Source organism: Phoenix dactylifera, chromosome 10 (assembly GCF_009389715.1).
Source record: "Phoenix dactylifera cultivar Barhee BC4 chromosome 10, palm_55x_up_171113_PBpolish2nd_filt_p, whole genome shotgun sequence".
Classification (NCBI taxonomy): Eukaryota; Viridiplantae; Streptophyta; class Magnoliopsida; order Arecales; family Arecaceae; genus Phoenix; species Phoenix dactylifera.
The window spans coordinates 14,086,403-14,110,360 of NC_052401.1; the positions used below are offsets into that span (position 1 = coordinate 14,086,403).

The 23,958-nt window shown below is 40.1% G+C and overlaps 1 long non-coding RNA gene across 1 annotated transcript in view; it reads left to right on the forward strand.

The window, feature by feature from the left end:
• Nucleotides 1–214: 214 nt before the first annotated feature.
• The window catches only part of LOC120112207, a 50,230-nt gene continuing 26,486 nt past the window's right edge, over nt 215–23,958 (forward strand). The window contains exons 1-2 of the long non-coding RNA XR_005513722.1: nt 215–372; nt 540–741. This is a non-coding gene — a long non-coding RNA (uncharacterized LOC120112207). The remainder of the gene's footprint in view (nt 373–539; nt 742–23,958) is intronic.

Sequence of the window (23,958 nt, forward strand, 5' to 3'; positions counted from 1 at the left end):
TTTGGTCTCTGGGAGTATGAGCGCTCGTTCCATTCTCTTTTGTTAGATTTCCGGTTCTAGAAATTTCTTCTTGGGTTTTCACAATTTTCATCGAGATTTCGATCTTAGCAATTCTTCTTTTACTTTTCTTTGTTTCTTTTTAAAATTATTCGGCCAGCTTTGATTGATTTCTTTTTTTTTTTTTTTTTGGGGGGGGGGGGGGGGGGGGGGGGGAGTAAATTAAGCTTTGTTAGATTTCAATCTTCAAATCTTTATCTCCTTTGTTTGCTTTTCTTTTCCCCACCTTGATCTGAGATGGAGTGGTTGAATCGTCTTCGGGTGGATCTGAGAGTGAAAGACGTAAAGATATGATTACTTGAATTAAAAGAAAAGGTTTGTTTCCATCTCTCTCTCCTTTTTGCTGTTAATTTATAGATTCTTTTGAATAAAGATTATTTTGATGTGATATATAAAGAACCAAAGAATACTTCTTTGTCTCTTTATGTTACTTACCTTTGGGTTTTGTTGCTCTTTTTTTCATTTTCCCCACTTATTTTTAGGTTGGTAGGTGACGGGCTGGCTTGGTGCTTTGGCCGGCGTGGTTGGCTGACAACGAGAGAGAGCACGCCGGTCGGCAGTCATGCAAGGTGCCATGGCTGTGTACTAGCGTGCTCTTTCTCGTTGTCACCCCAGTTCTCCCCACAAAGCATCTCCTCGACTCCTTTTGGATCACAATATATGGACTGTACTGCTCCAAAGAAGGTACCTTTTCAGCTATCCTCGCTTGAGGTGTTTAATCTATGCTGCAATTCGTCCTTCTGGTTGAGACATATTCTTATTGATTTCTACTTACTTTCCTCCGAGTTGGAGGTGGAGTAATCTTCGGCATTCTAGGAATGCCCTAGTTTTGTGAACGATTAGGTCACCTGGCTACCTTGATGAATCTTTTGCAACTTCTGGGGATAAAAGCAAGAAATTAACATGACTGCTTAAGATAAATTCATGTTTTTATATCGTTAATGTGTTATTTTACTCATGAGATACTAGTAAGTGTCAAGGTTGATGCTCTCAACAGAGATCGTATGTTTTTTTATGCCGGTAAGTTAGAGCTTACCATAGGTTCCATTTTTAATTTCTTAGGCAGTTTGGTACTAGCATGTCTCGATGATTTCTTGTACTTTACTTGAAGCTAAGTAGGATAGGCGTAAGAATTTGTATCATTGTCTTTTGCTGTGCAAAAATTATTTATCTTGTTACTTTGAATTCTTGAAGATGATGGCAACTGAATCTTTAGGTAAAAGGTAGGACAGCCTTCGTTTGTCATGCCTTTGGCAATCTTCTGAAGTAGTGTTTCTTGATTTAATATATTTTGAGTCGTATGAGGGCTTTCTTTACTAACTTCAAAAGGGGAAAAAGTTCCTTTAGGGACGGGGGACCTATAGATTGTTGATTGGTTAGTGTGCTGTTGAATTGGTGCCATCTTCCTAAAGTCCACTTTTCCAGGGTATTTTGCCACTTCTCTAGTGAATAAAACACCGAATGGCAATTGAAAATTGGGCTTGTGTTGATCACACAGGCACTCTCTATGACAGCTTGTAAGAGGAGTTTCTGGTAGCATCTTGTGCACCTAGAAGGTTGCGGTGGTGGGAGCTCGTTAGGTCTGTAAATGGATTTGTTAGACAGTTAACAGCATAAATGTTAGGTAATATATTCATATTGGTTTACAACTTATTAAGCTAACCATTTTCATGCTTTGTTACTCATTGGACGTGGAACTGTTTGTAACTATGGATGATAACTTAGGCTACTTGTTTAGTTCAAAAGTTCATGTCCAAAAAATCATCTTATTCTAGTATTGCTAACTTTTACATAAACATTCCATGTAACTTTAACAAATGGTTGTGCTATAACATTTATGCATTGCTATACTTACTTAGCTAAAAAGTGAAAAACAAGGGGAATTTGGAATACTGAACTACCTGTTTAGGGATTTTGCTTACTCATGCAATGGAAACACATCAAATATGGTAGCTATTTATCTGTTGCTGATGATTTCTTAAAAGAAAGGGATTCTATGATTTTAAGCCAAACGTGGACTTGCTAAAGATTGCTTAGGTGTTTACAAAATGGAGGCTTGACGGAGCCCATTTTCCATCTATGGATAGTTCTGTTTCGTTCATGATACCAAGAAATTTCCTGTTCTGTCTTGAGAGTTAATGAAGTCAATAGTGGTGCTCTTAAGGCCAACTAAGTTAACATAAAGAAGATAACATAACCCCGTAGGCATCTAAATGTTTAGTCCTAGTTGTAAAATAATTGATGTTATATATTCTTAGACATAAGCTCTTTTAGAATTTTATATTTCCTTCATTCAATTGAATTTCATGGCACATTTTTTGAAATAATTCATAAAGAGCTATATTCATGCTTTAATTCACGAAATTACATTATAATTCTCATGTACGTGTTTACATTTGAGTTTGTCTGTAATAAACCTGTTGTAGCATTGTCATATTCTGCATAATTTTGTTGTATATGACTTGGACTTCCATCATTATTCTTTATTTAGTTTTTCTCCTTGGTATCAAATTTAAGATTTTCTGTTGATTTCCTCATCTAGTCTACTATTCAAGGATCGCTGTCTGACTGTACAAATCTATCATGTAATATTATGGAAGTTCTGCAAACCTTAGTCCTTCCTATTGGAGGCAGTTTTTGCGATTCATGTGCTTACAATATTTGTTGATGCAAGTATTTAATCTTAGGTCTGCAGAAAACCTATATGGATAGGTGCTATTGATAAAAGTTTGCTACTTTGAGTGGATGTTTGTCTTTCTATTGGATTATCATTTGATTTTACAATTTCCAACTTTTATTATTTATTATTATTATTATTTTTTTGAATATCCTCCACAAGGCTCATGCCCTTAACTTTTCAAGACAACTCTCCAAACCAAACATGACATACAAGCATTAAAAAATATTATTGAGACCTTTGTACATCTAGGTGCATATGATCTATGTAACCTGCCAGCATCAATCAGCAACTTACGAGATGATTGCTCTTCAAGATCAAGTCCCTTGGATATACTAGTTCTTCTTAAAATTTCTAAGTGTTGTTGCAGATTCATAAGCTTCTTTTAGTGGACTCAGAAAATGTTTAGAAATTTCATCTAGTGGCTTCTGATCGCTAGTTTGCAACCAGTCATAAAGGAATAAAATCTTGACTACATTGAAGGTTAGGATGTAAGTTTCTATATGAATGATACAAAATAGCAATAAGCAATGGTTTTTGAACCTAATTTATACTCATCATCATCCTATTCATACTTATCATCAACATCCATTACATAGAATAATATGTACAATTTCAAACAAATTATACCAAGCTTGAAAATTCTTAGCCCAAAACTATTGAATTCTAAGGAAGGAATTATTGCATGCATTTTATGGAAAGATTATTGTGGAAAAATTATATGGGAAGATTCGCTAATGCTGAGGAGGATTCGCTAATGCTGGAGGAAAGATTATTGTGGAAAAGATTATATGGGAAGAAGAGTATGTGGTAAATAAAATATTGTGGAAAACTTTTTCGACCTGCTCTTATAAGGTAGTCATCATGTATATTTATAGTTAAGAAAGTATGAAAGATTACAATAAGGATGATACAAAGATAGAAAGAAATAACAAATAGATCTCTAGGATTAATCCTAAATTTATGCTAGTTGAAATTCAAAATTCAGATTCAAATTCAGAATTCAAAATTTGAAATTTCTCAAATCATGGATCTTTGATATATGGCGTAATATGGGGTTGAGATAAAGATTCTGCCAACACACCCTGTAAGCTAAGATAGGTAACGCCGGGAACTTGGAGTGCAACAGTTGAAAGTGTTGGGAGGCAAGTCCTTAGGTAAATATATTGGCGAGTTGATTGTTAGAGAATATGAATTGATCATGAAGCTGACGACGAGTCACTCGTTCTCGAACAAAATAAAAATCAATTTCAATATGCTTGGCCAAAGTATGAAACACGAGATTGGTAGTGAGATATATGGCAGATATATTATCACACCAAAGTATAGGAGCTTGAGAAAGTGAGATACCTATTTTTTATAGTAAAGATTGAATCCAAATAAATTCCGTACTTGAATGTGCCACAGTGTATTGCTTTTTAGCGCTCTAGGATATTAGATAGGATCAAGAAAAATATTGAAGCCACTTACAGAATGCTGATCATCAGGATCGCCGGCCCAATTGGTGTCAGAATAGGTATGAAGAGAAGAGGATAGAACTTTGGTTTAAAATATCATAGTCGATAGTATGCTTCAACTAGCAAAGAATACACTTGGCTATAAGCTAGTGCACGAAAGTGGACCTATTTATGAAATAACATATTTGGTTAACTACAAAGGCAATGCTAGAATGTGTAAGAGTAAGGTACTGAAACATACCTACTACACTCAGATATTGAGTTGGATCAGAAAGTGACAAACCATCAGAATAAAAAAGTTAAGACCCAGTAGATATAGGTATCGAGATAGGCTTAGAATCATTCAAGGTGGTTTTGAGAAGAAGATCAAAAATATACTTTGATTGGGTCAGATAAAGTCCAAAAGTAATAGTCTTAGCCTCAATGTCCGAAAATTAGTAAAGAGGGCCTAAATCTTTATGGCGAATTTAGTTTGTAAAGAAGTAATAAGGTCATCCAATGGAGCAGTAAGAGTGTTAGTAAGAATAGTATCATCAACATAAACCAAAAAAAGCGTCATATATTCTTTGGTGCGCTTGATAAAAAGTAAGACATTAGTCTTAAACCCATGAAAGCTAAGAGTATGTAAGTGAAAGATCAATCGCTGAACCCAAGCCTGTGGCGCCTGTTTAAGACCATAAAAAAATGTTGTAGCTTGCAAATATAAGTAGGATGGTCCGAGTCAGTGAAACCAGAGGCTTGTTTCATATAAATATCCTCAGTGAGATGTCCATAGAGGAAGGCATTTTCAACATCCAATTATCAAATGGTCCAACCTTCGAAAATTGCAAGAGAAAGAATAATGCGAATTGTGACAAACTTGATAATTGGGCTAAACGTCATCATAATCAGCACCATTTTTTTGATTGAAGCCCTTAGCAACTAGGTGGGCCTTGTAGTGCTCGATGGAACCATCGGATTGTCTTTTGATTTTGAACACCTATTTGCAACCAATAACATATTGTCAAGGAGAGGGTAGAACCAAAAGCCAGATACCATTAGAGGATAAAACATTGTACTCATCTACCATCGCTTCACGCCATTGAGGGTCATAGTTGAGCTTGAGTAAAGCAAGTGGGCTCGGAAGGGTGATGTTCCATGAGCATGCCATCCTTGGAGCATGTGACCATATGTTGGCCACTAATGTGAGAAGTCACCGGTTTAGGAGTAACAAGTTCAGCTATGGCTATAGAACATTGGTCACATATCATGGTTGGGTCATTGTCATATGTTTGTAAGGAAGTGGGCTGAGTTTGAGGACTTAGGGTTGGAGATACGGGTAGATTGATGTGATTGTTGTTAACTAATCATTGGGCTTGAGTGCAAGTTATGGTAAAAAAGAGGCATTAGGAGGGCTACTGATTGGTTCATGATTGTCACTAAAAGAGTTTTGTGCAAAAGAAAATATTGTCTCATCAAAGATAACATCACGAGATATAAAAATATGCCCAAAAGAAGGATGATAGCACTGGTGCCCATGAAAACCTGTAGGATAACCAAGAAAAACACATGGAATAGAATGATATTCTAATTTATTATTATTATAAGAATGAAGATGGAAAAACATAAGGTGCCAAAAATATGAAGAAAATTATAACCATGCTTTTTATTAAATAATTTTTTCTAAGGTGAAGTAAAATGGAGTGCATGTGTAGTTAAACGATTAATCAAAAAATTAGCCATTTCAAAGGCTGTATCCCAAAATTTAGAAGAAAGATTAGATTAGCAAGGAGAGCAAAGCACACTTCTACAATATTGCAGAGTTTGCGCTTCACAACCACATTTTATTAGAAGATGTGGGGGCATGAGAAGCGATGACCAATTCTATGATCATTCAGTTCTTGTTGAAACGGTTGTGATTGAAACTCACGAGCATAATTAGTTTGGAGAAATTTAATTTTACATTGTAAAATAGTTTCAACATGCAACTAAGAAATATGGAAAACATGATAAATATTAGAATGATTTTTCAATGGATAATACCAAGAGAAGGCCCCCAAAATGCGATATAACAGGAAAAGGATCCCAAATATCAATATATGCAAGTTCAAGAGGAGAAGATCTAGAATGAGTGTGTGTAAAGGGTAAAGAGTGACTCTAACTTAATTGATATGCAGAGCAAATTGAAACTTTATTAATGTTGTGAAAATTCAGACATGGGTTAGTAAGAATTCTAGAAATAAGGGGCATATAAGCATAGCCAAGATATTGATGCCAAATAAATTAAGAAACACTAGTTCAAACAGCATATGCAACAAAATTCTTCTTGGTGATACTCTCAGATGAGAGACACTAAACTCCATCCTTAAGCATGCCCTTGAGGAGGGTTTGAGCGGAGGTCAGGTCCTTTTCTTGCTCCAAGACCAAGTCCTGTAGCCCTCATGTCAAATAGATGACAGAATTGTAAACAATCATTGAATGATTTAAGCTGAGGAACATAGAGGTCTCTCCCACCATATTTTGATATACCTCTTTCACAGTGTTGAAATCACCCGCCACTAACCAGGGGCCTTGTACAACTTGACTGATTCTCATGAGCTCCCTCCACAATTCCTTCCTGACAGATGCACTATTAGATCCATACACCACAGAAAGATTCACATCCATCCCAATTGTTGGCTAAAAAAACAAGTTAACATCTCTTCGGATTCCAGGACTTTAGATACATTCCAGATATGGGGATCCCAAAGCAGCCAAACTCTACCTCTCGGGCTGCTACTATAATTGAAAAGATAGCTACAATCCTTCCAGAATTTCTTAGCAACCCTACAACACTTGTTTTCCTTGACTTTTGTTTCAACAAAACCCACCAAGTCCACTTTCTGAGATCTGATAAGAGATCTTATTACCCTCTGTCTACTTCTTTTATTCATTCCACGGACATTCCAGATAACGCACTTCATTGAGAATCCGGAAGGTTGGTAGAATTACTCCCCTTTCTACCAAGGGACTCCATCATGGCTCTTGTCCGAATGCTTTCAGTTTTGCTTCAGGTCTTACCTTTCTTCTTGCTTTCCTCACCACTCCTCTTTTTATCTTGCTGCAGGAGGTTCTCCCATTCTTCATTAGGCAAAGCAATCTCGGTTGGTAGATCTTCATGTCCCCCTGAATCTTCAACAAAGATCCTATCAGCCGAAGCCTTTACTGAACTGCTCACCGGAACTACTTTACCTTTATGAACAAAGCAGGAGTTTCAAAAAACGTTCAAAGGTTGGATTGCCTTCTCCTGGGTACTCTCTCTTGAATAAGGAGAGATCTTCCAACTCGGCAATTCAAAGAGAGAGATTGATTGAATTGATGCCAACGAACGAGCCGAGAAAGGAGAGGAAAAGAATGATTTTCCATGGGCCTTACCTTTTGGGCTAAACTAAAGGTGGGGTAGGAAGAAAAGAGACTAAAGAGCTGGTGGCCGGATTGCGCCACCTTTCCCCTGGGGCATCCTAATGTCAACGTACGTCACTTTAGCTATTAGCTGTTGTGCACTGGGAAAAAATGCAAGGAAAGAGAATCAGCTAGAAGATCGAGGCTGCACTAATTGAGGGAAGAGTTCTGTCTTTCACCAAAGAGCTCTGTTAGAAAGGAGTAACGAGAGAAGTTGGGTGGAGCATGAGATTAAGATAGTTGTGGCTTTGGTTCTTAGATAAGAGCCAGGGCTTTTAAGTAGATATTGTCATAGGCAAAATGTTCAGTAGCCCTAATGAAATTTTTGACTTTGTAGTTCAAATTGCGCGGAGGACTGCTTCAACTTACAAAAGAGCTCTTCCTCAAACAAGAGCCCATTCGAGCTTGTCACAGGCCAGCAACCCCTTACGCCCCACACAGTTGTTGCTGGATATCAAGGAAGTAGTCCAAGTGCTTAGCAATTCAGAAAGGTCTCATCCTGATCTCGCAAAGGATCAGCAATAGCTGTGTGTACTCGAGGACCATTAGGGAAAGAAAAGCACTTTTCCCTTAGATCTATTTACTTCGTCGAAAAGAGGGCAAAATTCTCTGAATCTTTCTTTGTTATTTTCGTTAGGTTCAAGTCTGGCGGGAATAATATTCTACACAAACATGGTTAGGGTAAAACTCAAAATAATAGAAATTATCATGTATGAATTGAGATATACATAAAAGATTTTGGTGATTTGAGGGATATATAAAATATTATTAAGTTGGAAAAGATGAGTAGAAGTGTGTAAAAAAGAGTGATCAATGATTTTTATAACTAATTCTGAACTATCTTTTATGGTAAACTGGTCAGGACCGTTGTAGTCGAAGCTAAGATAAAGGTTGGACAAATCTGGAGTCATATGATGAGAGAAACATATATCTATGTTCCATGTTGGATCATTCATGGCATCAATATTTGCTTGTAGAGAAGCAACTTCTGCTTGATAAGATTGATCGAATCGATGGTAACACTTTGGCCGTGTGCCATTCTTTGCGGCAAACTTGACATTATACTTTATTTTGAGTTTGGCCATTAGTAGTATTTGGAAGTCTTAAGTCACGACCCTTCTGGTAGTATGACCCACATGGAGAAAAAGGTAGATGCTCCATCATTAGAGAAATTACGCACTCGCTGTTGGGCACGCTGTGGTAGATTTCATTGGTTGCCTTTTTGCATATAATTTCTAATGGGTGGAATTCCACTCATAGTTGAATAAATTTTGAAGGTTTGGAATCTCAGTCGGATATCATGTTGGAAAAGAATACCATATAGTTCTTCAAAACTAGCAGCAATTCCTATGGTAAGGAGTGTAGAGACAAGATGTTCATACTCTGGACCAAGGTCGAGCAAGATTTGATAGCGTAAATCAGCAGGTGATACCGATCTATTAAATGCATCTCGCACCAGGAGGTTTGATATCCTTTTTGCCTCTTGCAGATGATCCTCCATCAAGAGCAAGCGCTTGTTAAGAGCATGAAAATCCGTCATAAGAGTTGATGTAGGAGCAGCAGGGGTCGACTCTTTGCTTTCAAGAGTCGACTCATGTGTAGCAGGGGTCGACTCTTTGCTTTCAAGAGTCGACTCATGTGTAACGGGGGTCGACTCATTGCTTTCAAGAGTCGACTCATGTGTTTAGTGAGTCATTTTTTAATCCTAGCAGTATGACAGAGTTGGCTTTGAATTAATTCTGGAAACAATATATGGTTAATCAGCTAGCATTCCATATACCATTGGAAAGCTCTACTCCTCTTTAGCAAAAAAAAAAAAAAAGCTCTACTCCTGTAGTTTCCAACGCACTTGATCTCGTGCCATTTGAAGATCCCTAGAGAAAGTTATGGCATTTTTACTATTGCACGTCTGGACTAGCAGCGCCCAGCGAAGTGCATTTAAGTTGGTCTTTTTCCAGCACATAGTTTTATTTTTCTAAGTGTCTTTTGGTATTTCTAAATATTGGAACTTGTAACTAGACTCCCATCAATGTATTTTAGCACTGTTTTTTCTTACCTATGCTTGGAGGGATGTTCCAAGATAGCATATAAAGCTGGTACATGAATAAAATGAGAAGAACAGTTGTTATTTTCAAAATTCCTTTCCAGCAAGCCTTTCTTGCTTTTGTGAGCTGAGTGGCATCCTCCTCCCAATCAAGCATGTGGCTTGGTCGCATCGAGTGGCATCTGCGATTAGTAGCGCCGAGTGGCCTCCACTACCCCTGGTTAAGTGGCATCCCAGGATTATCTTTTCCTTGGTTGAATTCTTTTGGTTTGGCCAAGACTTGCAGGTTTCAGCATGCATCAAATTGGTATCAGAGCAGATTTTCCTGCTATGGTGTCCTTTATCTCAAAATTGTTCGATCTTCTTCATATCTTCGGGTCCTCTACAATGCCTCCACGGCGTCAAAGGAATCCTCTATGACGTCAAAGGGATACGGAGTGTGATGAAGTGCAAGCTGAACTTATTGCATTATGAGAATCGATTCAAGCACTGACAGACATGGTAAATAAACTCTATCAGCGGATTCAAGCTTCATCCACTCGAAGCCATAGAAGTCAAGAAAGTGAACACAATGTCTTCTTCAACAACCACAGCCAAAATGACCGTTCTTCTTCTTTCAGTTCTGTTCCAGAACCAGGTGTTGCTGATCAATGGTTCATAGAACGCTTGACCCGTGCTTTGGAGAATACTGATCGAAGCATCCAAGTTCAAGTGCAAGACTTTGATGCAAACTTGATGTTGATGGCTATTGTGACTGGATGGCATCTTTAGAAGCTTTTTTTGATTGGAAATTTCTTACAGATGAAAGAAAAGTGCAGTTTGTGGCTACGAAGCTAAAGGGTCATGCTCTAATCTGGTGGCAACAATATTAGCGTAGCAGAAATCGAAGAGGAATCCCAAGACTCAATACCTGGGCTGAGATGAAATTGAAGCTTGATGAGAAATTTCTTCCCTTGGATTATTCTCAAACTCTCTACCAAAAATTTCATCAGTTGCATCAGCATTTGGAGCAATCTGTTGGTGATTATACAGAGCAATTCTACAAGCTTATAAGTCGTGTGAACTTACAAGAATCTGATGATCAATTGGTGGCCAGATATGTGAGTGGACTGAAATATAACCTCAAAGGTAAGATGATGATGTATTCGCTTCATTCTCTGGAGGAAGCATATCAAAAGGCATTGAAGGCAGAAGAGAAAATAAAATGAAGTTCATACCGAAAGGGTGAAAGCTCAAAAGGGATGAAAGAGAAGGGTAAGAAGTTGGCTCCTACCTCTGAAAAATAAACCCAACATCAGGGTGGAGGGAGTAAGGAGAGTCAGAAGTTTCATTCAACTTCCTACAAATATTTTCGGTGTGGGGAATCTGGGCATAGGTCCTATGAATGTCCAAAGAAGAAAGCTGAATTACATTTTATAGAAGAAGAAGATGAAGAGCCAATTTATGATGAAGAACTAGAGGCTGATCTTAATGAAGAATATTGTGAAGGTGATTGTGATGCGGAAAGTCCTGTAATTCGGTAAGTGCTGACTGTTCAAGAGACTGATAGATGGCTGAGGCATAACATTTTTCAAACCTATTGTCTTTTTTATGGAAAGAAGTGCATCCTGATGATTGATTCGGAAAGTTGTGAGAACATAGTGTCAAAAGTAGTGAATAGATCCCTGGGAAACTTACTGAGAAGCTTAGTGAGAGAGCATCTAAAGAAGTGGGAATTTGTTATTCCTCAAGCTGAATTTGCTTATAATAAGTTCAGCCGGTCGATCAACGAAGAAGCCTCTATTCGAAGTTGTTTATGGAAGAAATCCAAGTCATGTTCTTGATCTCTTGCCACTACCAAATCAAACAAGAGTGAGTATGGAAGCTGAAGAGTTTGTTGAGCACATAAAGGAGGTCCATAAACAAGTTCGACATCAGCTACAGCAATCTACTCAAATGTATAAGTCACAAGCTGATGTTCATCGAAGGAAGTTAGAATTCAAGAAAGAAGATTTGGTCATGGTATATTTGAGGAAGGAAAGATTTCCTACAGGTACTTATAATAAGCTAAAACAGAGAAAGTTTGGACCTTGTCGGATTTTGAAGAAGTTGGATCCAAATGCCTACCGAATTGAATTGCCTGAAGGATTTTCAATCAGTCCTACCTTCAACATATGTGATCTTTATCCTTATTATGGAGATGATGAGAAGATTGTGTTTCAACTAAAAGACTTCGAGTGCCGCCTCTCTAATCCTCCGCGTGAGTCTGTTGATGTTCTGGATGTACATTCTATCACGACTCGGCATGGCACTTATACACAATACTTGGTCCATTGGCAAGGAAAGCCACATTCTAAGGATGCATGGATTTCAAGTGAGGAGCTCAAGAAACTGGATCATCTGCTTTGGGAAGAGCTGAATTCCAACTTGAAGGCGTGTTCTTTTCAAGCTGGGGAGAATGATGCAGGAGTAGCAGGGGTCAACTCTTTGCTTTCAAGAGTCGACTCATGTGTAGTAAGGGTTGACTCTTTATTTTCAAGAGTTAACTCATGTGTAACGGGGGTCGACTCATTGCTTTCAAGAGTCAACTCATGTGTTTAGTGAGTCATCCTTTGATCCTGACAGCATGATAGAGTTGGCTTTGAATTAATTCTGAGAATAATATATGGTTAATCAGCTAGCATTCCATATACCATTGGAAAGCTCTACTCCTCTAGTTTCCAACGCACTTGATCTCGTGCTATTTGAAGATCCCTAGAGAAAGTTATAGTATTTTTACTACTGCACGTCTGGACTAGCAACGCCCAGCAAAGTGCATTTAAGTTGGTCTTTTTCCAGCACATAGTTTCATTTTTCTAAGTGCCTTTTGGTATTTCTAAATATTGGAACTTGTAACTAGACTCCCATCAATGTGTTTTAGCACTGTTTTGTCTTACCTATGTTTGGAGGGATGTTCCAAGATAGCATATAAAGCTGCTACATGAATGAAATGAGAAGAAGAGTTGTTATTTTTCAGAATTTCTTTCCAGCAAGCCTTTCTTGCTTTTGTGAGCTGAGTGGCATCGTCCTTCCAATCAAGCGTGTGGCTTGGTCGTATCGAGTGGCATCTGCGATTAGTAGCATCGAGTGCCATCCGCTATCCCTGGTTGAGTGGCATCCCAGGATTATCTTTTCATTGGTTGAATTCTTTTGGTTTGGCCAAGACTTGCAGGTTTCAGCCTGCATCAAGAGTATTCTAACATGCTTCACTCTGGATGGCATAAAGCCATTCGAGAGCAAGCCAAACATCTCATGCATGTGGCAACCCAACGATATAAACCATCTGTGGAGTGATTGATTAAAACCCCATTTGATTTTGATGAGCTCAAAGCATTTGAGTATATCTTGTGATTACTAATGAATTCAATTGAGTGTTTCAGTGAAAATCCTGTCCAAGTGTCTCTAGATTTGGTTCATAGTATTTTGGATAAGTTAAGAAGTCTGCTGAACCAAAGTCTGAGACTCGAGTCGACTCCCGAGTATCACGAGTCGACTCCAAGCGTATCAAGTTCACTGGCACGAGCTCGAGTCGACTCCAGACTAGTACGAGTCGACTCCGACTGAGAACAGAAAGAAGAACAGAAAGCCTCATCTCAGAACCTTCAACGAGTCGACTCCTGAAGTGCGCGAGTCGACTCCAATGGTCAACGAGTCGACTCCAGGGTAGTAAGAGTCGACTCCAGGGGTACACAAAGAAAAGTCAGAGAGCAGTTTTCGAGTCTGAGATTCGAGTCGACTCCAGTGGAACGCGAGTCGACTCCGATGGTTGGCAAGTCGACTCCAGAGAAAGCAAGAGTCGACTCTCAGCGGTACACAAAGAAAAGGTCAGAGAGCATTTTATGGACTCTGAGATTCGAGTCAACTCCCGCAATACGCGAGTCGACTCCGAGACTGTGCGACCAATGACAGACAGAAAACCATATTACTGCCTCTGAGATTCGAGTCGACTCCCAGACAGCTCGAGTCGACTCCAAGACAAGCTTCACGTCAAAAGGCAGAAGACCAACTTTCGGAAACTGAGAGCCGAGTCGACTCCAAGGAAGTTCGAGTCGACTCCAAGACTGGATGAGCCAAAAGACAGAGAATCGGGAGTTCGGGCTCTGAGATTCGAGTCGACTCCAAGGACAGTCGAGTCGACTCGAGTGGACAAAATTCAAAATTGGATCCACGGACTTCTGTGGATGAGGCGACTCCAAAATTGCCAGGTCAGCTCCAGAAGTTGGCGAGTCGACTCCGGGGCAAGACGAGTCGACTCCCAGTCGTGACGGCAACTTTAATTCAAATTTGGAACAGTTGCCGAGTCGACTCCGGAAAAGCTTGAGTCGACTCCCGCTACAGCCGAGTCGACTCCTGATCGCGCGAGTCGACTCCAACCCACCAACGGTCATATTGTCAGGCTGCGCAGAGTGTGCAGAACGGGCAGAAAAAGCAGTGTAACGGCTAGTTTCCGTGGGGGTTGGCTTAAATAGCCACAGAAGACTGTAGCAAGGCAGAGAACAACCATTCCACTCCAAGCATTCAAGATTTCAAGCTCTGCAACGTGCTCTTCAACGAAAAAGGGGAAGATCAGCATTTACTGCAACCAACTACATCTTCCCAGCAATTAAAGCCTCCTCCTCCTGCATTCAAGTCGACTACTCATTCGAGAGGAGACCGGAGTTCAAGAAGCCATTCCTCTACTTCAGCTTAAAAGCGTTTGAGGGCTTCTAAACTCCTCTTTTGATTATATTGTTTTACATCTGCTTTTGAGAAGCTTATTTTCCTTTCTTTCTATAACTTGTATTTACTTGGTTCAATCGGGGGATTGAATCAAGGGGACTAAGGTTGGTTGGTGAGCCAAGTTAAAAACCAACGTGTGTAAGGGTTTGATTGTGAGCCCGGAAAAACAATCGGGGTTGGTTCTAGTCGGTGAGCCTGGAAAAACCGACCGAGTTCGTTGTGAGCTCGTAAAACAACAAGTTTGGTTGTGAGCTTGCAAAACAACCGGCTGTAATCCAAGGGGGTTATAGTGAATTCCCAAGAGAGACTTGGGGAGTGGACGTAGGAGCAAGGGGTAGCTCCGAACCACTATAAAACTCTGTGTTTGCATTGGATTGTCTCTCTTCTTCTTCCCCTCACATCACTCACAGCACTTAGCATTAATTAAATAACTTGCAATAGTTTTAAATTAATCAACCACATCGTTTTAATTATCTAAATTATTTTAAAACCCAATTCACCCCTCCTCTTGGGTTGTCTATCTGGGCAACAAGTGGTATCAGAGCCAAAAACTCTTCCACTCAAGAGTTAAAAGATCAAAATGACAACCCCATTTGGATCTTCTCACATTGAGGGTCAGTCCACCCAAAGATCCCCTTTCTTCAATGGATCCGACTACTCATACTGGAAGGCTAGGATGAGAATATTCGTCCAAGCCCAAGACTATGAGATGTGGACCATTGTAGTGAATGGCCCATACATCCCATCCACATATGTAGAGGGTGTTAAGGTACCCAAATTAGAAAAGGATTGGGATGAACATGACATGAGGAAGGCACAATTAAACTCTAAAGCTATGAATGTGTTTTATTGTGCCTTAGATAGAAATGAATTCAATAGGGTCTCTACTTGCAACTCTGCAAAAGAGATCTGGGATAGACTTGAAGTGACCCATGAGGGCACGAATCAAGTTAAAGAATCCAAAATTAATATATTGGTTCATAAGTATGAACTATTTAAAATGGATTCTAATGAGACAATCACTAGCATGTTCACTAGGTTTACTGACATTGTCAATGGCCTAAAAAGCCTTGGCAAGAGCTATACTAACAGTGATCTTGTCAGGAAAATACTTCGCTGTCTACCAAGGTCATGGAAAGCCAAGGTGACGGCAATCCAAGAAGCTAAAGACTTGAACAAGCTTCCACTCGAAGAGCTCCTTGGATCCCTAATGACTCACGAGCTAACCATGAAGCAACACAGCGAAGAAGAGTCCTTCCATAAGAAAAAGGTAATAGCACTTAAATCTACTTCATCTAACAAGGACTTGTCCTGCAGTAGCAGCAGTGAAGAAGAAGAACATGAGAAAGATGATGGTGAGGCTCTTCTTGTGCGCAAGTTCAAGAGATTCATCAACCACAAGAAGTCCTATCATCAAAGGAGAGGCCCCTCAAATTTCTACCGCAAGGACAAAGGTAAGGAAAGGGAAAACGAGGGGATTGGGTGTTACGAGTGCAAGAAGCCGGGTCACATAAGAGCAGAGTGCCCCTTACTGAAGAAGGGGAGTAAGTACAAGAAGAAGAAGGCTCTTGTCACTATACTATCCGACTCCGACTCATCATCCTCCTCATCAGATGATGAACAAGAAGAGAAGGCCAATTTCTGCTTCATGGCCAACGAAAACGAGGTAACTTCCGATACGCATCTTGATTTTTCTTTTGATGAACTTTATGATGCATTTAATGAGTTAATGGTAGAATATAAGGCTATAAATCTTAAGAATAAAGAACTGAAAATAGCTAATCAATCATACCTACATAAATACGATAAATTAGTTAAGGATAAGGACTTAATCACCAAAGAAAATATTGAACTTAAAACAAGCAACCAACTTTTAACTCAAAAGACTAACACCTTAACTAAAGATAATGAAAAACTAACTAAGGAATTTTTAGAACTTAAAAAATATAAACAAACCTTAGATAAGGATCTTACAAAAGACCTTAATGATCTAAAAGCAGAAAATCAAACACTAACTAAAGAACTTAACAAATACAAACCCTTAGTTGAAAAATTTACATATAGTTTTGAAAAATTAAACATGATACTAAATAGTCAACGAGCAGTATTTAATAAAGCGGGTTTAGGGTATAAACCAAGAAATAAACAAAAACTTCTTAGTAACTTCTTTGTTAAAGCTGGAGAAACTAAAACTAAGAAAATAACCTGCTTTTGTTGTGGAACTATAGGACATAAGGCAAATGCATGTGACTATAGGAAAAGTAAAACAAAAAGGAAAATTAAAAGGGTATGGGTTCCAAAAGGAACCAACTTGACTAACCATGAAGGACCCAAGAAAATTTGGGTACCTAAGATGACATGATTTGCTTGTGTAGGAGTGTCTTGCAGCCAAGGTCAACAAAAACCGCTGGTATTTGGATAGTGGCTGCTCAAGGCACATGACGGGTGATAAAGATCAATTTTTCACCCTTGAAGCTAAGAAGGGAGGTGCTGTGACTTTTGGAGACAACAACCAAGGTCATATCATTGGTATTGGTAAAGTTCAAATCACCCCTTCTACTTTTATAGATAATGTTAGATATGTTGATGGTCTTAAGCATAACTTGTTAAGCATTAGTCAATTATGTGATATAGGATATGATGTTATATTTAAACCATCACTATGCATTATAACAAATCCTAATGATAATAGTTTAGTTTTTAAAGGAATTAGACGTGGAAATGTATATGTTGTAGACCTAGAAGATCTTGCAAAACATAACCAATGTCTAGTTGTAAATGAAACTAAAGATAATGATGCTAGTTGGTTATGGCACCGTAAGTTAGGTCATGCAAGCATGGACACAATAACTAAACTAGTTAAAAGAGACTCCGTGATAGGTTTGCCAAAATTAAAATTTGAAAAGAACAAAATATGTGAAGCATGTCAATTTGGCAAACAATCTAGGAACTCTTTTATATCCATAAAATGTGTCTCTACCTCTAGGCATCTAGAATTATTACACATGGACCTATTTGGTCCAACTAGAACAACAAGCCTAGGTGGAAATAAATATGGTCTAGTTATAGTAGATGATTACTCTAGGTACACATGGGTCATGTTCCTAGCACATAAGGATCAAGCATTTTCTGTTTTTAAGAAGTTCCATAAGGAAGTAACAAATGCTAGAGAGTCTTCAGTCATAGCCATTAGAAGTGACCATGGTACCGAATTCGAAAATCAATCATTTGATGAATTTTGTAGTAAAAAGGGGATAACCCATAATTTCTCAGCACCTAGGACACCACAACAAAATGGAGTTGTGGAAAGGAAGAATAGAACACTAGAGGAAATGGCTAGAACTATGTTATGTGAAAGTAACCTCCCTAAGTACTTTTGGGGAGAAGCCATTAATACCTCTTGTCACATATTAAATAGAGTTCTATTGAGACCCATTATAAAGAAAACACCTTATGAACTGTGGAAAAACAGAAAACCAAAGGTTAATTATCTTCATGTTTTTGGATGTAGGTGTTTTGTGCATAATAATGGGAAAGATAATCTAGGGAAATTTGACCCTAAATCTGATGAAGGAATATTCTTAGGTTATTCTACAACTAGTAAAGCCTATAGAGTCTTTAATAAAAGAACCTTAGTCATAGAAGAATCTATACATGTAGTATTTGATGACTCTAGTGACATCTCCTCTAGTAAGAAAGTTAATTTTGATGATGATGTTGAAATACTTGAGAAAAAGATAGATGAGATGGGATTACAAGATGATAATCAAAAGTTGATTGAAGGAGAATCATCAAGCCAAGAGGCTATTGTGGATCATGGGCTAACAAAAGCTTGGAGGTATGCTCACGGGCATCCTAAGGAACTCATTCTAGATGATCCATCTCAACCGGTTAGGACTAGAGCTTCACTTAGAAATCTAAATAGCCATCTAGCTTTTGTTTCACACTTTGAGCCCAAACATATAGAAGAAGCCGAAAATGATGTAAATTGGATAAATGCAATGCAAGAAGAACTAAACCAATTTACTAGAAACAAAGTGTGGGATCTAGTAGAGAGACCTTCTAAATATCCAATTATAGGTACAAAATGGATATATAAAAATAAGCTAGATGAAAATGGAATTGTTATAAGGAATAAGGCTAGACTAGTGGCAAAGGGTTATAATCAAGAAGAAGGCATAGATTTTGATGAAACCTTTGCTCCCGTAGCTAGACTTGAGGCTATTAGACTATTATTAGCATATGCATGCTCTAAGGATTTCAAACTATTTCAAATGGATGTAAAAAGTGCATTTTTAAATGGGTATATTAATGAGGAAGTGTATGTAGAACAACCTCCTGGTTTTGAAAATCATCAATACCCTAATCATGTGTATAAACTGAACAAAGCACTTTATGGATTAAAACAAGCACCTAGAGCATGGTATGAGAGACTTAGTAAATTCCTATTAGAACATGAATTCTCTAGGGGAAATGTAGACACAACATTATTTCTGAAAAAGCAAAATAAGGAGATGCTATTAGTACAGATTTATGTTGATGATATCATTTTCGGTGCTACTAACAATCGCCTCTGCGAAGAGTTTGCTGATTTGATGCAGAGTGAGTTTGAGATGAGCATGATGGGAGAGCTGAACTACTTCCTCGGGCTTCAAATCAAACAATCTGAAAGAGGCATCTTCATCAATCAAGCAAAATATGTCAAGGAGATGCTCAAGAAGTTTGATATGGAAGGAAACAAATCAATCAGCACCCCCATGAGCTCATCATGCAAATTAGATCAAGATGAATCAGGTAAATCTGTAGATCAAAAACTTTATAGAGGTATGATAGGATCTTTACTATATCTTACTGCAAGTAGACCTGATATTATGTTTAGTGTTTGCATGTGTGCTAGATATCAGGCTAATCCTAAAAAATCACACCTAGCTGCAGTTAAGAGAATTTTTAAATACTTAATAGGAACTAAGAACATAGGGCTATGGTACTCTAAAGAATCTAGCCTAAACTTAATAGGGTACACAGATTCAGACTTCGCTGGATGTAAGCTTGATAGAAAAAGTACCAGCGGGTCGTGTCAGTTTCTAGGAGAAAACCTAATCTCATGGTTTAGCAAGAAACAAAACTCGGTTGCATTATCCACTGCAGAAGCTGAATATGTGGCAGCCGGGAGTTGTTGTGCTCAAATCTTGTGGATTAAACAACAATTAGAAGATTATGGCATTAAACAAGATAAAATCCCCATTAATTGTGATAATACAAGTGCCATAAATCTAACTAAAAATCCAATTCAACATTCAAGAACTAAACACATTGAGATAAGACATCACTTCATAAGAGATCATGTATTGAATGGTGATGTGTCACTCCAATTTGTTTGTACTGATAATCAATTAGCAGATATTTTTACAAAACTCCTAAGTGAAGAGAGGTTTAGCGTGCTTAGGAGGGGATTAGGAGTGATTGATCCATCCTAGTGGGAGTTTCCACTAGATTAATTGATTTTGATGATTAGAATGCGGTTAAAATAGAGTTTACATTCAATGATCATCAAATCAAATCCCAATTAGGTGATTAGAATGCGGTTATAGCATGACTTTTAGGTGCGTGCCAAGGTTAGAGACGACTCGAGTAAGTTTCAGAGCCGGCTCCTAAGGAGGAGTCGACTCGCGCATTTGCGGGAGTCGACTCGCAAAGATGGCAGCTGAGGGGGAGTCGACTCGCACATTGTCGGGAGTCGACTCGAAGTCTACAGGCGCATATTCTGGAGTCGACTCGAGGTCGAGTCGACTCGCGACTCAGGGGAGTCGACTCGCAGTCGGGATCCGACTTTTTAACCCTAGGTTTGTCGTTTCGCAAACACTTTTCTTTCAAGCCGCCACTGTTCAAAAAGCCCTAGAGCCGACTCCTAGGTCTTCCCCGATCGTCTCCAACCTCTGTTCGGTCGATTTTTCACCGGTTCTTAGGGTTTTCGTCCGTTCCTAGGTCGTCTCCGGTCCGTCCCGAGTCTCCTCCGTCGATCTTTCTCCGTCCTTTAGGTGTTTCTTCCCGTTTAGGTCAAGATGCCTCGTAAGACCGTGGTTAGGAAGAGGTCCCGTCCCGAGGCTGGTCCCGAGCGGCGCTCCAAGGCGCGGCACGATCCCGCGAGGCAACCACCTCCGGCTCGTTCCCCGCCTAGGGCGGTTCCCGCAAGGCCGTTGGCCGGGAAGGCCGTCACCACCGGGAGGTATGTCGACTTTGACTATCTCTCCCGGGAAGGGTTCACCATAGGTGATAGGCTTAGAGCCCAGGGCCTAGAGTACTTCCTCACTTTGGATCTCCCCACTTACCCTGGCCTTGTTCAAGAGTTTTATAGTACCGTCCATCGGGGAGATGGAGGTATCGAGGGCACAGTAGTAGGTGTCCCTGTGCGTATCACGGAGGATCTCATTGCCCACATCCTCCACCTTCCATTAGTAGGGGTGGCTCCCGCACACCTTGAGGATAGAGTTGAGGCCCTTACGGTCGTCTTAGGGCATCCACCTCAGTCCCCCTAGACGAGGTATCTGCTAGCTCACTTCCTATTGAAGTGAGAATCCTTTTGAGTATTCTGTCCAGGTCCATCTTCCCTAAGACAGGAAGATTTGATTTTGTAAATAAGAGGGACCTAGCTATTATGTCTTACATTCTTCAGGACACCCCGGTCAACTTCCCCAAACTCATATATAGGTATATGTGTGAGCCCCTAGATAGACCTAGGCTCATCCTCCCATACGGCATGATTTTTACTCTTCTCTTTAGGGAGTACGAGATTCCCATTCCTGAGAGGGAACCCTCTCGTGCATTGCGATGGATAGATCGCTTGTGTACGGGGACCATGCACAGGATGGGGTTTCGGAAGAGAGAGGGGGTATGGGTTAGGAAGTCTACCCTCACCGCTCAGACCACCAGACCTTCACCAAGTCCTGAGCCCGATTCAGACTACCCAGACCTTCCAGACCATCCAGACCTTCCATCCACTCCTCCTGCTCCTACCACCTCCGTCGGACCTTCCTCCTCGGCACCACCCTCTATGGCGGTCCGGATTGATCCTGAGCAGCTCCGGGAGCTGCGACAGGAGATAGTCAGAGAGGTGAGGGATGAGCTGCTTCGGGAGCTCCGAGGTGCGGTGCCTGCTTCCACTCCTGCACCCGTATCTTCTCAGTTGGTCCCTTCCTTGACAGCCGTGACTGACATGACGGCTCATGTACGGGAAGAGATCTACAATGTCCGGAGTTTGGTCCAGGCCCAGTTCCACAGCATGAGTGAGGTCACGAGCTCCACTCGACAGATGCGAGAGGAGATAGGTCGTGACATGCACACCACCACCGAGGGGGCCGAGCGCTTGGCGAATGTACTCATCGACAAGCTGGACGCACTTCAGACATCGGTGACTGGGCTTCAGGCGTCGGTGACAGAGCTCTCCACTACACATAGCAGAGCCACCACGTCTATCATCACACAGCTTGGCCATGTCACAGATGCAGTCACCCTCCTCATGGAGCAGAGCCGATTGAGAGGAGGAGCACCATCCTCGAGAGGAGGAGCCACATCCTCGAGAGGAGGAGATGCATCCTCGAGAGGGGGAGCTTCATCCTCGAGGAAGACATAGATGTGTTTGAGTTCTGTTTTGTATTGTTTTACTTTACTTATTGTATGCTCAAATCTACTTCAATTCATATCAATACAATGAGTAGACATCTTATCTTCAATTATGTGCCATTTGATGATTGGTTGTGCCATTGATTGTGGTTGATTACCTCCTTTTTGGTATGATGACAAAAAGGGGGAGAAATATGTATAAAATGTGTAAAAGGGGAGAAATATGAAAAAAAAATATGTAAAAGAAATCAATGGAAATAAATAAAAAGATAAACTCTTAAAAACACACACAAATTTGTTCTAAGTGGATTCGGTACCTCGAGGCTCATTATCTCTCTTTTGGGGCTCCTAATGGAGTAATCTCCAGAATCTATTCAAGGGATATTCGGAGATTAGCTGAATCCTACTCAAGAACAAATTGACAGATTTTCCCTCTAAAAACAAAAAATTCAGTTCAAAAACTTCAAAGCATTAAAAGAAAATTCAGAGAATCAAAACATAGTTGAATGCATATGTTGAGGGGGAGAATCTGAATTTTAATCAAGCTAAATCATTAATGACATATAAGCCAAACAATTGATTGCATAATATGAAGGCTTATATAATTCCAAATGAAAGGGGGAGCTTTAACTCTGAAATTTGTTGTTTCACTCCTTTCAAACTTGGATAAATTAAATTATCAGACATTTGAATTCATTTATGGATTTTATTTCATTATTTATTGAGCAAGTCATTTTACATATACTCAAAGTTTTGTCATCATCAAAAAGGGGGAGATTGTGGAGTGATTGATTAAAACCCCATTTGATTTTGATGAGCTCAAAGCATTTGAGTATATCTTGTGATTACTAATGAATTCAATTGAGTGTTTCAGTGAAAATCCTGTCCAAGTGTCTCTAGATTTGGTTCATAGTATTTTGGATAAGTTAAGAAGTCTGCTGAACCAAAGTCTGAGACTCGAGTCGACTCCCGAGTATCACGAGTCGACTCCAAGCGTATCAAGTTCACTGGCACGAGCTCGAGTCGACTCCAGACTAGTACGAGTTGACTCCGACTGAGAACAGAAAGAAGAACAGAAAGCCTCATCTCAGAACCTTCAACGAGTCGACTCCTGAAGTGCGCGAGTCGACTCCAATGGTCAACGAGTCGACTCCAGGGTAGTAAGAATCGACTCCAAGAGGTACACAAAGAAAAGTCAGAGAGCAGTTTTCGAGTCTGAGATTCGAGTCGACTCCAGTGGAACGCGAGTCGACTCCGATGGTTGGCAAGTCGACTCCAGAGAAAGCAAGAGTCGACTCTCAAAGGTACACAAAGAAAAGGTCAGAGAGCATTTTATGGACTCTGAGATTCGAGTCGACTCCCGCAATACGCGAGTCGACTCCGAGACTGTGCGACCAATGACAGACAGAAAACCATGTTACTGCCTCTGAGATTCGAGTCGACTCCCAGACAGCTCGAGTCGACTCCAAGACAAGCTTCACGTCAAAAGGCAGAAGACCAACTTTCGGAAACTGAGAGCCGAGTCGGCTCTAAGGAAGTTCGAGTCGACTCCAAGACTGGATGAGCCAAAAGACAGAGAATCGGAAGTTCGGGCTCTGAGATTCGAGTCGACTCCAAGGACAGTCGAGTCGACTCGAGTGGACAAAATTCAAAATTGGATCCACGGACTTCTGTGGATGAGGCGACTCCAAAATTGCCAGGTCAGCTCCAGAAGTTGGCGAGTCGACTCCGGGTCAAGACGAGTCGACTCCCAGTCATGACGGCAACTTTAATTCAAATTTGGAACAGTTGCCGAGTCGACTCCGGAAAAGCTTGAGTCGACTCCCGCTACAGCCGAGTCGACTCCTGATCGCGCGAGTCGACTCCAACCCACCAACGGTCATATTGTCAGGCTGCGCAGAGTGTGCAGAACGGGCAGAAAAAGCAGTGTAACGGCTAGTTTCCGT